This window comes from Camelus ferus, chromosome 1 (assembly GCF_009834535.1).
Source record: "Camelus ferus isolate YT-003-E chromosome 1, BCGSAC_Cfer_1.0, whole genome shotgun sequence".
Lineage (NCBI taxonomy): Eukaryota > Metazoa > Chordata > Mammalia > Artiodactyla > Camelidae > Camelus > Camelus ferus.
This window is the reverse complement of record NC_045696.1, coordinates 110856128-110870670: the sequence shown is the minus strand read 5'-3', so window position 1 is coordinate 110870670 and position 14543 is coordinate 110856128.

The window sequence follows — 14543 nt, the reverse complement described above, 5'->3', positions numbered from 1 at the left end:
TAAATGCTATATGTTTTTATATTTCCAAGAAAATGACAGAGGGGAAAGAACTACACATGACTCAGCAAAAAAGCACCCCTGGTTTCTTTACTCAAGTAATTCTCAGCACCTGAGACATTTATTCTGTGGGAGTTTGCTGCGAGTATGCAAAACCTTCTTAGGTTGTGGGGCTAAGCAGGTCTGAACCTAGGGATAGGCCAGGCGACAGAAAGAGAAAGGGAGAGAGGCCAGGACAAAGGGAAGTATGATGGATGGAGAATGTGAGAAGAAAGCAGAGGAGGCACTTACTGAAGGGGGAACATCCACTCGTGAAATGTCACTGAGCCTGTTCAGCCACAAGTCAGCCCCATCTCAGCTCCAGCGATGCATGGGTTATTTTTCCCCTCCTCAGGTATTTTTTTTCCTAAAACTAAAGTGACACCCACAGCTTGAAGGGGTAGTTTCCTAAAACCGCTGTGGTGGTAGAATTTGCAGATAAAGAAAACCTAACACCATATCAGTGACTGGAGTTAGTAGTAAACCTCTGAAGGCATTTATGTGATTACGTTGACTAAACAAGACAAAAAATAACGAATGTGAAAGACATTTTGTCCCTTGCAGACTGTCCAATCATTTCCTGTTTGTTATCTCTTCTCTTTTTCCTGAGAATTTTTTTTCATTGCTCCTTCCTCAAAATGTTAACCAAGATGTTTGGAGATATAACTTGTTCGGTTGAAGCAAACATGCAGTTGGAGGACCATTTTAATTTTCTTTGTCTAATCTTCTATCAGATGTTTAGTCTTCATGCTTTTGTGACTCAGAACTGTTCATTCCTGCTTCTCGGGTCCACCTCGGTCTCCTAACTTAGAAACTGAAATGTGAAAGGCTTTGGATACCCTTTGGCAGAGCTGAATGTGCTTCTCAGAAAATTTTTCCAATGCCTAAGGCTCAGAAGGGGCTTCCAATGCCAGCCTCAGTTCTGCCCACGCCCAGCCCTGATACAACCTTGGAGCTCCTTCTGAGGCACAAAACTTTCCTGCAAAATCCACTCAACCTCTTGCAGGCCCTCCTCCTTCTTCTGTCCCAACTCCCAGACCCTTCTTCCTCAAAGAAACTTACTTAAAATAAACATTCAATTTAAGGCTTTCTCCTCCTCGTGAACTTTTTTATTCTAAATAAATCATCTTCTGCCCTAAAGTCCACAAATGGTATTTATGACTCTATAGGACTATGCACCTAAGATGTAGCAATGCTATCGATGTTACAAAAAAGAAAAGAGATCATTTTTGAGTTGAGAATAATTTTCATTTCATTAACACAATTAGATGCTGGAATCCATATATCTCTAAAGCTAGCAAAACTTCAGCCAAGGCTTTGTTTTAAGAACAGGCATGGATAAGACATCAAAGGAAGACATTTTTCTTTGAGCAAAGGAAGAGTGGGGAGAACCTGGGAGTCCTGATACAGGCAATTCCAGACTTAAGGAGATCTGACTTGCAACCAATGCCTGAGAATCACTTAGGATGCGAATCAACAGTTATTTGCAATTGCCAAACCTGCATCCGAAGGTAACTGGGTGTGTGCTTAAATATGGGTAAATTATCATTGCTATCATAAAGTAATATAGGATGTTTAGTTTGTTTTAGTTTAAAACCTCAGTTTTGCTTCAAAAAATCTATACAGTTTTTGAACTTGTCCTAAAACATATGTAATATGCCACACATTTTCCAGAGTATGATTTTCAGAGTTTTTGCTTGTGAATATTTGAGTATCCAAGTCATCATCCAAATTGTTTCTTAAAGAAATCCTTCCATGCCTTTCAAATCCTCCCATGCCTTGCAGTTAACACATGCTCAGTAAGTAGTTGATGTGTTGAGATCAAAGGGAGAAAAAGGCCAGCAAAGGGACCATCTGGTGATGTACCTATTAGTAGGAGCCAACTTCTCCCTTCCATTTTGCTGTTAGCACTTATGAAAAGTTGTAAAACTCATCTGTCTTAGAGATGACCAGCCTATCAGTGACAAGATGGAACTCAGCAGGCACTGGCCAATGACAGAGATGGTTGGATATTTTTAGTTTGCCAGTTGAGGCCATTAAGATGTTCTCAAAATTTGCCTCCAGCAAATACATAAACCTACTAAAAGGAGTTAGGGGGAAAATGTGCAGCCTTGAGTAATGGAATTTGGCTGCTGTCACCATTTTTACTAATTACTTAAGATTTTGCTGGGAGTAGGAGAGGGAGTTAACTAGTATCTGCATCTCCTAGGGAGGATGAACACATCCTGGGTATCAATATGGCAGCAAGGAGAAGACAATGCAAATCAGACAATAAAATTGTCACCGATATGGAAATCATCGCCATTATAGAAGGTGCTTCCTGTCACAGTGCTGGCACAATTATGTTCAGCTCGGTTTTGCTCATTATAATGTCATTTTTTAATGTGTGCAGCAGATCATAATACATTTTCAGTTAAAGAGAATTCTAACAGTAACACACTGACACTGCCCAAATTAACAGAGACAGTAGGGAAAGAATTGAGAGAGCTTATTCGGTTAAAATTAGTGTAATTTTTTTTAATTCCCCAGAATGTTAGTTTTATAGGAAGAGAAAGAAAGAAAAGTAAGAAATAAATATAAAGCATGACACCAGTCATATCTTGCAGAAGCTTTGCTCTAGAACCATGAACAATGCACTATTTCTTTTGTGTTCTGAAATATTCATATTCTGTTTGGGTTACATCTTCACCTAATTTCTTCCATTTGCTTGGTTAACAACTGTGACCTTAAATCCATAAATTTAGGGCTACCTGGTATTTGACAGAAATTCATCTCGCAGAGGTGATCTCTTCGGTGGCAAACCACATTCAACATGGGATACAAATCACTGACTGTATATCATTATACATAAACTTAGTCCCTAAATTTCAAAGCATTAAAATATCAGCCAGTATGGTCAGATGGCTGAAGGGGCCATGTAGATTCAGGACACAGCTGAGTGGACTGGCCATTTCAGTGGGTGTGAAGTGAATCTTCTTTCTAGGACCTCATTCTGGGACGCTGGCTTTGGCTACTACAGATCAGTGAGCAAATGAAGCAAGCCTGGAGTGTGGTTCTTCACTATGGTAAATGGAACTCTTTTGGCTCCAAAGTTGTTTGGATGATTTCGTTGCCTATTTTGACGTATGAAATCTTACTGCATGCCCCTTCTCCTGTGCCCATTTATCAAACAGAAGAGCAATATGTTCAAATTAAACCAGAAAAACATGGTGTCTGGAACCCCTAAAAGAGCTAAATCTATAAATACTATATAATAAAGGAAAATATTCTCTTCATGCTTAGATATTAGTTATTATTTTATTTGGAACTTAAAAATAATCACACAAAGCTAAATATTTTGTTTTAATATAATTAAATGTATATAATTATGATTCTACTATTATGATGATACTCTCTTAATTAGAGCTTTTTAATAGCACAAGAACATGCTAATGAACTGTCACTAAATTAAATAAAGAGTGAATTAACTGCTATAATTCATTCTAAAATTCGAGTATCAAAATTTACCATTCTTGATCATGTTTCACTGCCATCCCACAATTAACCTAGTCTCCACAATGGGTTCTCTGTTATTATTACCAATTCAAAGATAGGTTCTCAAAAAGTTAAGATACTAATAAAGATGAGGAGAACAGGTCAATATGAAACTATCACATTAAACATGCAGAAGGTACGCTCTTCATCAACAGTTACTGGCCGCCATGTTGTTTGAAGACCAGCGTATTAAAATGGAAAATAACAATATATACGTTAATGTTTCTAAAAACATTTCGAAGTGCCAGTATCAGATAATTCCTCTCAATATATAGAAGAAACAACACACAGAGAATCATCAAGTCATCAAGTTTTAAGACTTTTTAATTTGGACTGCTCAAAAACAAGAAACGCAACTGAAAACCAGCAATGTTTAAGGCATTAAACAGCATGGAATTAGACATGAACACTGTAAATGAACTCCACAAATTAGAGCCACACTTACTGTTCCATTTTTAACACAGAATCACATAACGTCTAGTTCTTGTTAAACTGCAGACTTAGGACATGATATCTAAACATCAAAATGACTAACTGTCAGTTGGGAAAGAATTAAAAATTACGGGAAAAAAATTTTAAATTATCGCCATCTCTTGCCTGGTCCACTGCAATCTTCTCTTAACCAGTCTCACTACTTTCACTCTTGGCTCTCAGCAGTCCATTCCTAAACAGCAGCCAATATACCATTTTAAAACATTATCTGAGGCAAGATGCCAAGATGGCAGAGTAGAAGGAGGCACAGCTCACCCCCTCCCATGAACACATCGAGAATTACATCTACAGATCCATTAATTTGCACAGAACACCTACTGAACTTTGGCAAAATATCCCTTCCTTTGAAATACAAGAAGACTCCTTACAAAAACCGGTAGGAGGAGGGGGAAAGGAAAAGAAAAACGAAATGGTGCAGCACCTGTCCTGCGGGGAGGGAGCAGCAAAGGAGGAATAGTGCCCTCATGCTAGGACACCCCCTCTCCAGCTGGGAAGTCTGCAGGGCCAGAAACAGAGCTTCTGAGACTTGTAGGAGAAAACAGCAGCGGCTTGGCAGACAGAATTAAGATAAACTAGCACAGAGGGTCCTTCGGTCCCAGCCCTAGATGCAAGCTGGCAGGGACAGTCCAGGACTGACTGCTGGAGATCAGTGACAAGCCTGGAGAGAGGGCTGGGGCCCGCTGCACAAAAGAAGCCTCAGGTGACTGGAGAGTAGTGTAGCCTGTGGCTGGGAGTGTGTGCAGAACAGGCTGGGACATCCATAAAAGAGCACCAGTGCTGGTGCACATGGAGGGGGTAGGGTGCAAAGCAGCCGGGCCATAGCTGCTGTCTCCGCTTGGCACCATTGCTGGCCTGCTCTCACAAAAAAAGAGGCAGGGTTTGGTAATAGCCATCACAATCTCTGGAGCTCAGCTTCTGGGCAGAGGCCGGGCTGAAACCTGAATCCACGCCCAGGGGCCCCGCAACTTCACAGGTGGGACTGAGATTTGTTTACAGTCCAAGGCAGACGGGGCGGATTTGCAACCCTGGTGTTGCTGGTGGGTAGATTTGCTCCACTGGTGCCTTTGTGGACCCGCATTTCTAAGACTCCAAGTGGAGTTCTGCTGTACAGCTGGGCAGGTACAACATTTACAATGGGCCTGCATACTGTACCACATGCAAAGGCAGGGATGCAGTCTGCACTGACCCTGTGGGGCACCCCAAATCCAGGTGTGTGACTGCATGCTCGCTCTGGCAGGTCCTAGTGCCTGATGTCTTGTCTCTAAGATGAACAAACAACGAGCACAATTCTGGCACATGGAGGGGGGAGATACAAAGTTTACAAGGGGCTTGCATACTAAATGCAGAGGCTCCAACCCCACCTACCACACAACACAGTTCAGAAACGGGTCTGGAAGCCTCTATTCCAAGAACGGGGGTGCACACCCAGCCCCTGTCAGGGCTGTGACAACCACAGAACAACAAAGGAGGCCCTGCTCAACAACAACAACCAGAGCAGGCTCTGATCACCACAACACCAACCACACTCCCAGTCAAGGGGGTAACAGCCAACACACATGGAAAAAAGACGTGGTAACCATTCATACTAAAAAAAAAATTGTCAGAGGCACAAAGTCTGCACAAGAACACTCTTGCTTGAAAAAAGAAAAAAGCAGCTCTTCAAGACCACAGTAAATAAGTGATTCTCCTAAATCCATAGAGCCAGAGAAATATAAGTAAAATGAAGAACCAGAGCAACCACAGCCAATTAAAAGACTAAGAGAAGTCGCCTGAAAGAACTATCAACGACATAGACTTCGACAGGCTACTAGATCATGACTTCAAAAAGAGGGTGATAAAAGCACTAAAGGAAATAAGACAGACTATGAATAGAAATGCAAAATACTATAAAAAGCAAATAGGAACTATACAGAGGAGCCAATTAAAATCAGAAAACTCAATGGCTGAGATGAGAGCCGAGCTAAGGGCAGTCAGAAGCAGACTAGACAATGCAGAGGGAGAAATAAGTGCCCTAGAAGCCAGGGTAACAGAGGTCACCCAGTCAGAACAGCAGGCAGGAAAGGACGTAACAACCAGTGCAAACAATATAAGGGACTTACGGGATAATATAACACATGTCAATCTACACATAATAGGGGTCCCAGATGATTAAGAAAGAGAAAAGAGGATTGAAAAGGTATTTGAAGAAATCATGACTGAAAACTTTCCAAACCTAAAGAAGGAAACAGATATCCAAGTACAGGAAGCAGACAGGGTCTCAAATAAGAACTCAAACAAACCTGCACCAAGACATATTATAATTAAGATGGCCAAAGTTAAAGATAAAACAATTATTCTAAAGGCAGTGAGAGATTACAAAGAGGTAGTTACAAACCCCCATAAGGCTTTCAGCTGATTTCTTTACACAAACACTGCTGGCCAGAAGGGAGTGGCAAGATATATTCAAAGTCCTGAATGAGAAAAAGCTGCAAACTGTAATATGCGATCCAGCAAGACTATCCTTTAGAGCAGAAGGAGAGATAAGGAATTTTACAGACAAGCATAAACTAAAATAATTCAGCTATACTAAACATATCCTAAAAGATATATTGAAAAATCTACTCCAAATAAAAAAGAAGCAGGAAGCTATAGAAATGAGAAAACTGTAATTGGAAATGTAATAACTATGAAAGGTTGCAAAAGAATAAACAAGAAGACTTAAAAAAGAACATCAAATTCATAAAAGGTGGGAGAGGGGAGTCAAGAAAACAGACTTTTTTACTTCTTTTTTGTCTTTTCATCCTTTTTAGGATACGTTTGAGCCTATATGATTAACAGTCTAAAGAAAATAGATATAGTAATTGGGTAACATACTTGAAAAGCAGGGTAACCACAAATCAAAAGCATAAAATACAGTCACAAAAAACAAAAAGATCAAGCTAATACAAAGCAAAATTATCAAATCACAAAAAGAAAAACAGAAAGGAAAAGAAAGGAATAAAGAAGAAATACCAAATGAACTGGAAAACAAAGTTCAAAATGGCAATAAGCACACCTCTCACATAATTGCTATAAATGTCAATGGACTGAATGTTTCGATCAAAAGACACAGAGTGGCAGATTGGATAATAAAATAAGAGCCTACAATATGCTGCCTACAGGAGACCCACTTTAGGGTGAAGGATACCCACAGATTGAAAGTGAGAGGATGGAAAAAGATATTTCTTGCAAATGGAAATGATAAGAAAGTGGAGGTAGCAATACTGATTTCAGGCAAAAATTGACTTTAAAACAAAGGCCATAAAGAAAGATAAAGAAGGACACCATATAATAATCAAAGAGATAATTAATACAAGATGAAGATATTATACATGTTAACATATATGCACCCAATGTAGGAGCACCTAAATATAAAAAACAAATACTAACAGACATAACGGGAGAAATTGTTGAGAATACAATAGTAATAGGAGATTTTAACACCCCACTAATATCATTAGATAGGTCTTTCAGATAGAAAATCAATAAGGCAATGGATATACTAAATGGCACAAAAGAACAGTTGGAGTTGGTTCATATTTTTAGGACATTACATCCCCCAAAATCAGAATACACATTATTCTCAAGTGCATATGGAACATTCTCTAGGATAGACCACATACCCAGGCAACAGAAATAAAAGTAAAAATTTTAAAATGACATCTAATTAAATTTACAAGCTTTTGCACGGCAAAAGAAACCACAAGCAAAACAAAAAGGAAACCTATGGAATGGGAGAAAATATTTCCAAATGATGGGGCTGACGACGGTTTAATTGCCAAAATACATAAACAGCTCATACAAATTAATAACAAAAAACAAATACCCAATCCAAAAATGGGCAGAAGACCTAAACAAGCAATTTTCCAATAAAGACATACAAATGGCCAATAGGCTCATGAAAAAAATGCTCAATATCACTAATTATCAGAGAAATGCAAATCAAAACCTCAATGAGGTATCACCTCACACCAGTCACAATGGCCATCATTCAAGTCTACAAATAATAAATGCTGGAGAGGCTGTGGGAAAAAGGGAACCCTCCTACACTGTTGGTGAGAATGTAGTTTGGTGCAGCCATTATGGAAAACAGGATGGAAAGTCCTCAAAACATTAAAAATAGAGTTACCATATGATCTAGCAATCCCACTCCTAGACATATAGCCAGAGGGAACCTTAATTTAAAAAGACACCTGCACCCCAACGTTCAGAGCAGCACTATTTACAATAGCCAAGACATGGAAACAACCTAAATGTTCAACAGATGACTGGATAAAGAAGTTGGTGGTGTATATATATGTATGTGTATATGTGGTGTGTATATATACATATATATATATATATGTGTGTGTGTGTGTGTGTGTGTATATACACATACACACACACATACACACACAATGGAATGCTACTCAACCATAAAAAGAATAAAATAATGTCATCTGCAGCTACATGGATGGCTCTGGAGATGTCATTCTAAGTGAAGTAAGCCAGAAAGAGAAAGAAAAACACCATATGATATCGCTCATACGTGGAATCTACAAAAAACAAAAGAAAGAAAAAAAGAGGATACTAATGAACTCATCTACAAAACAGAAACAGACTCACAGACATAGTAAACTAACCTACGGTTACCAGGGGGAAAGGGATAAATTGGGAGTTCAAGAACTGCTAATATTAACTATTATATATAAAATAGGTAAAGAAATAAATGTCTTCTGTAGAGCGCAAAGAACTATATTCAATATCTTGTAGTAACTTTTAATGAAAAAGAACGTGAAAAGGAATATATGTAAGTATCTGTATGACTGAAACATTATACTGTACACCAGAAATGGACACACTGTAACTGACTATACTTCAACAAATTTTTTAAAAACACATTATGTCACCCTCTTTCTCTAAACTCACATCCTTGTCTACACCATGAGCAGTAGCCTCTTCACCTCCCTGCACTGCAGCCACAGAGGCCTCCTCACCACGCCCTGAGCCTGGCAGGCATGCGCCCACCTCAGGATCTTTGGCTTGGCTGTTCCCTCTGCCATCAGTGTTGTGCCTCCAGACATTTGCATGGCTTGCTCCTTTAATGTATTCAGGTTTCTGCTCAAATGTCACATAATTACAGAGACTTTTCCTGACAGTTCTTTGTAAAACAGCCAGTCTCTCCACATCTACCAATTACTTTCTATTACTTCCCTTTTTATATTTTTGTCCATAGTACTTAAATATATTTTTATTAGCTATTATTTGTCTTCCCTCATTAGGAAGGTGGGGGTCTTCAACTGTTCTGATCACTGTTGTATCATTAAATTAGAATAGTTCCCAGAAGAGAATAGATGTTTAATAAGTGGAAAAAAAAAAAAACCCTGATTTTTCAAAGTGTTGCAAAGGTATTCTCCATATTAAAACAAAGGGTAAAAATCAAAATGATAGCATGATTTTTTAAGAAATTGTCAAACCGAGTCTAAAATTAATAAGGAAATACAACAGACCTAGAAGAGCTACATCAAACTTGTCAACAAAAACAGAATTGGAGGATTTACACAACCTGATTTCAAGACTTATAAAAAAGCTACAATAGTCAAGACAGTATAAAACTGGCCTAAGAATAGACATTCAGACCAATGGAACAGAATAAAGTTCAGAGATAGATCTGCATATACATTGTCAAATGATTTTCAACAAAGGTGCCTAGGAAAATCAATGGAGAAAGGATTAGACATTTTAAGGAATGATGCTGGAATAACTTGATACTCACACGAATGCCCTCTTTGTTATTCTATGCACAAAATGAAATCAAAATGCATCACAGACCTGACCATAAAAATTAGAACCATAAAGAATTTTTTTAAAGACCCTATTTTTGCAACTTTGGGATAGGCAATAATTTCTTTAACATGATGTGAAAAGCACAACAACAAAAACTGTAAATTCAACTTGAACAAAATTTAAAATCTGTGTTTGTCCCAAAAACACAAAATACATAGTATAATAAATAATCAAGTCACAGACTGGGAGAAGTATTTTCAATACATGTTTGACCACAGATTCACATCCGGGACATATAAAGAACCCCTATATACCAAAAAAAAAAAAAAAAAAAAAAAACAGACAGATCATCCAATGACATAATGGGGAAAAGATCTAACAGACGCTTCACTCACACCCTTATAGATGTATAAATGGCTAATAAGCACATGTGAAGGTGCTCAACATCCATACTTATCAGGAAAATGCAAGCAAATACCACAAAGGAATAGCTTTTTACACCCACTACAAAGACTAAAATCAAAAAGACTGACAAAACCAAATATTAGGAAGAATGTAGAAGAACTGGAACTCTCATACATCACTCTTGAAGGGTTTAAACAGTATATTTTTGGAGAACTGTTTAAAAGAAACTGGAGTTTCTTTTAAAGTTAAACATACAATCAATACCTTATCACCCTGAAATTTTATTCCTTGGTATTTATCTAAAAGAAATGAAAATACATCCGCAAGAAACTTATAGAAGAGGATGTATAGCAATCTTACTTATTATAAAACCCCAAATTTGGAGACAACGTAAGTGTTCATCAGTAGGAGAATAAACAAATTACGATACAGTCATACAATATAATACTACCTAGCAATATAAATTACTGATATTCACAACATCATAAATGAATCTCACAAACATTGTGTCAAGTTAAAGGAGCTACATGCTAAAGAGTACATACTGTTGAATTTATATGAAATCACACAATTGGCAAAAGTAACCTATGGTGACAGAAATCTTAGTCTGTCCTTGGGCAAGGAATTGCATGGGGAAGGGCATGAGGGAATTTTCTGAGGTCGTGTAAATGTTCTGAATCTTATTTTTGGTAGAAAGTTATAAATGTGCCAGAGGTTGTTAAATTAATGTAAGATTTGTACATTTTACTGTATATAAATTATCTCTCAATAAAAGTGGGGGTTGTAGCATGGATGTAAGGACTGTGTACATATCTATGTGGGAGCCTATGAAGCATTGCTTTGTTTGCTTAAAACATGACAAATACAGAATATTTCCACAACGAGTGATGATTATTCCTAATGCTTCATTCACTGAGTCATTACTTGTGGCATATTCACAGCCTTGGGGGACATTCAGCCAACAATCAACTAGACAATAAAAACCGAAGATGTTCACAAAAATATTGTCCTTTTAAAATATATCATTTTCTACATGGCTTAATTTAATCTCTTAGCAGAGAACTGCAGATACAGCCTTCAGTGGCATGCTCGGTAAATGGCATATGGTATAATAAAAACAAAGCAACTCAGATAAATAAATGGAATAACGTTTTTAAAAATTTGCACTAAGAAAATGGGAATCAGGTGCTTGCAATATTTGCTCAATTCTTAAGTGGTCAACTTTAAAGATATTTGAAAATTTAAGAAGAATGTAAAATGCCTGTGAATAAAGTTTGCTAAGAACATATACAAATTGTATTAGAAAACTGCAATAAGAAACCCAAAATAAAGAAATTACACAATTATTATGAAGGGCTTGTGAATTTAGAAAATAATTATTGCTGATAAGTGCTCTACTAACTGCCTTGGCCCCCAAAGTAGATGAAATTTAAGGTGATAATTACATGTACCGTATTTCAATTAGTGTGACATTATCAGATTATCACAGAAATCTTCCTTTTCTAATTCAACAAAAGCTTAGAGTAAATTTCTAGGACTCCCTATATGGACATTTAATTTATCAAGATTAGATGTAATTCTCTGAAAGATGATGCTGGTAGGCAGATAGGGAGGTTAGGAAGATGATTCTAGATAACTGAATGGAGTGGATTCAACCAATGGAAGGTCCTCAAAGCAGAGCTGAGCCTTCTCTGAGATGAAAAATAGGCTCTATCTGTAGACAGCAGTTTCGGCCTGTCCCCAAAGTTCCAGCCTGCCCTCCTACCAGCCTTTAGAGATTTTGGACTTGCCTAGCCAACCCCCACAGTTATATAAGCCAGCTCCTTGCAATAAATCTCTTAATATGCATCTCCTGCTGGTTTTGCTCCACACGCTTGCGTAGGACTGTCACATGGTATAATATTAGCATCCCTGACTGCTGCTCTGTTAAGTATCAGTAACATTCAAAGTGACAGTGATTTAAAAAAAAGACCCCCTCCAACACATGCACATACATTTCCTATCAGTCCCTTTTGGACAGTACAGAGGTGGTCCCCTGAATCATTGCTGGGGGGAGGAAGAGACTAGAAGCAAGAAAGGTAGAGATTGTAGTGACCCAACGTTGAGATAATGAGAATGAGAACTGAAAAGATAAGACAGATTTTACAGGCATTTCAGAGATAGGATTGGTGAAAGCTTGCTAGTGAAGTAGATGTAGGATTTGAGGGAGAGTGAACTGAAGATGTCTACGTTCTAATTAAGGTGATGAGGTGGAGAACAAGGCTAGGTTAAGAGATGCCATCCACAGCGGGACTTGCTGAGTATGAGGTACCTGTTACACACGCAGGTAAACATCCTGTTCAAAATTTAGGCCTGGCACGCAAGAGAGGCTGAGATCAGACAGGTAGCTTTCGAGGTCTTATGAATATGAGTATGAAAATTATGTTGTAAAACATATCCCAATGTATTTTGTTTTCATAGAAAATTTAGTCTACTTCTCTTCCCAGGGCCCTTATGCTATTGAGACCATGCCAGGAGGCTGAGGCTTAGAAACCGAAGGGACGGCCTGGGTAAAGGATACCTGGGGAAGGAGAAGGATGTGCTGGAAGGGCAATTTCTGGCCGAGTGGACAGGGAACTGAGTCTTTCTAAAACTCAAAGAAACCAATAGGAAGAAGGTGAGAAGGCAGGTACAAGCAGCCTTGCTTTTCCTCCTCGAATCCACACCAGCAGGGGGGGTCCCCGGGAGTGGGATACGGAAGATGGTGGAAACGCACAGAGTGTTTGAGAGGGGCAATCCAGGTACAGCCAGAAAAGGCTGGACGCTTCAGAGAAGCTTTGTAGTCATCATGATACTGTATACTGTGTGATTGGATGGGCACTTCCTCATGAGGGTAGATGGCTTGTCTGTTTTGTTCTCTGTGGCCCAGCACCTAGAATAGCACTTAACACCTATAAGGGATGCAATAAGTATTTGCTCAATGGATAATTGAATGACTGGCATGTGAAACAGAAGAGCTGGCAAGTATGAAAATGGTGCCTGAGCTGGTGGGGCTGACACAGTGCCCCTGGCTGCCTGCTGGGTCCCCATGCGTGTAGCACGGATGAGAATCCAATCTCCCATGTGCCCCACTGGGGACATAGAAGGTGGCTGTGGTGATAGCTAGCTAGCTAACCGGGCCGTCACCGCATGGAGAGCCACAGAGAAGACAGGTCGAGCCAAGGATGCCGAGGGAGGTGCTCCAGAGCCACAGGGATGGGTTCACCTGACCTAAGGCCAGTGGAGGCCAGCAGAGGAAGGGAGTGCAGAGCTGCCGGTCCTCTTCCAGCAGTGTGGGGAGGACGAAGCTTCCTCCTGCGCCCAGCTGCCATCTTGGGAGGAAGAAATCGAAGAACCCTTGAAATGGGAAGAGAAACTTTCAGGCCAAAAGAAACTAACATAAGTGATAATGACTACATTTACCATTTTCTGCCACCAGCAGAAACAGGCGTTCAAAACAAAATGGTACATGATTATAGAAAATAAAATTCCCCTTTGGTTCCCCTTTTTTACCCAAATTCATGTGAAACAAAAATCTACTGGGCTGGATGGAGCTCACTCAAAGGAAGAGCAAGAAGAGAAGCAATACAACTAAATTTAAGAAGCCAGGGTTGAAAGAAAAAATGAGAGTACTCGGAAAGGTAAGATGGAAACCAGGTTAGAGGAGCATAGGGGAAACCACAGGGGGAAACAAAAAGAAAATTAAGAGGGAGGTATAAACAATAGGGTGAATTAGCCTTCAGTGAAACAACGTGGTTAGTTGGGAGGTACTTTGGAGAAATTCAAGGTTTTAGTCCAAACTACCCAGAATTAAATCTAAACAAGTTAACTAAACATTCACAAACTTCTGCATCTAGCACCAGCCTGCTTTCCCAAACTTTTCAAAATATTATAAAAATATAATGCACTGTACATAAAAAATATACACTGTAAATCAGGAGACCCTACTCTCAGTCCTAAGCCTGTCTCTAACTGGCTCAGTGACCTTGAAGAAGTCTCTTAACTTATCTTGGTTTTCTTTTGCTTGCCTATTAAATTAAATCATAAAATAATCCCATTTACAAAATGGGATTCTCAGTTCTAAGTGAGCTAAGTTGGTCTGTCTGGAGTTTCAGCACGTCTGCTATTCTTTTCCTTCCAGGAGTAACTTCCTTACCCGGTTTTCAAGGCCCGATCTTTTGCTTTGAGGGTTTCCTTAAACTGTCACCTGCGTAACTCGTTTGACAGCTACCCAGACTGTCTGGAATCAGGCATTTTCCCCTGCCTGTATGTCT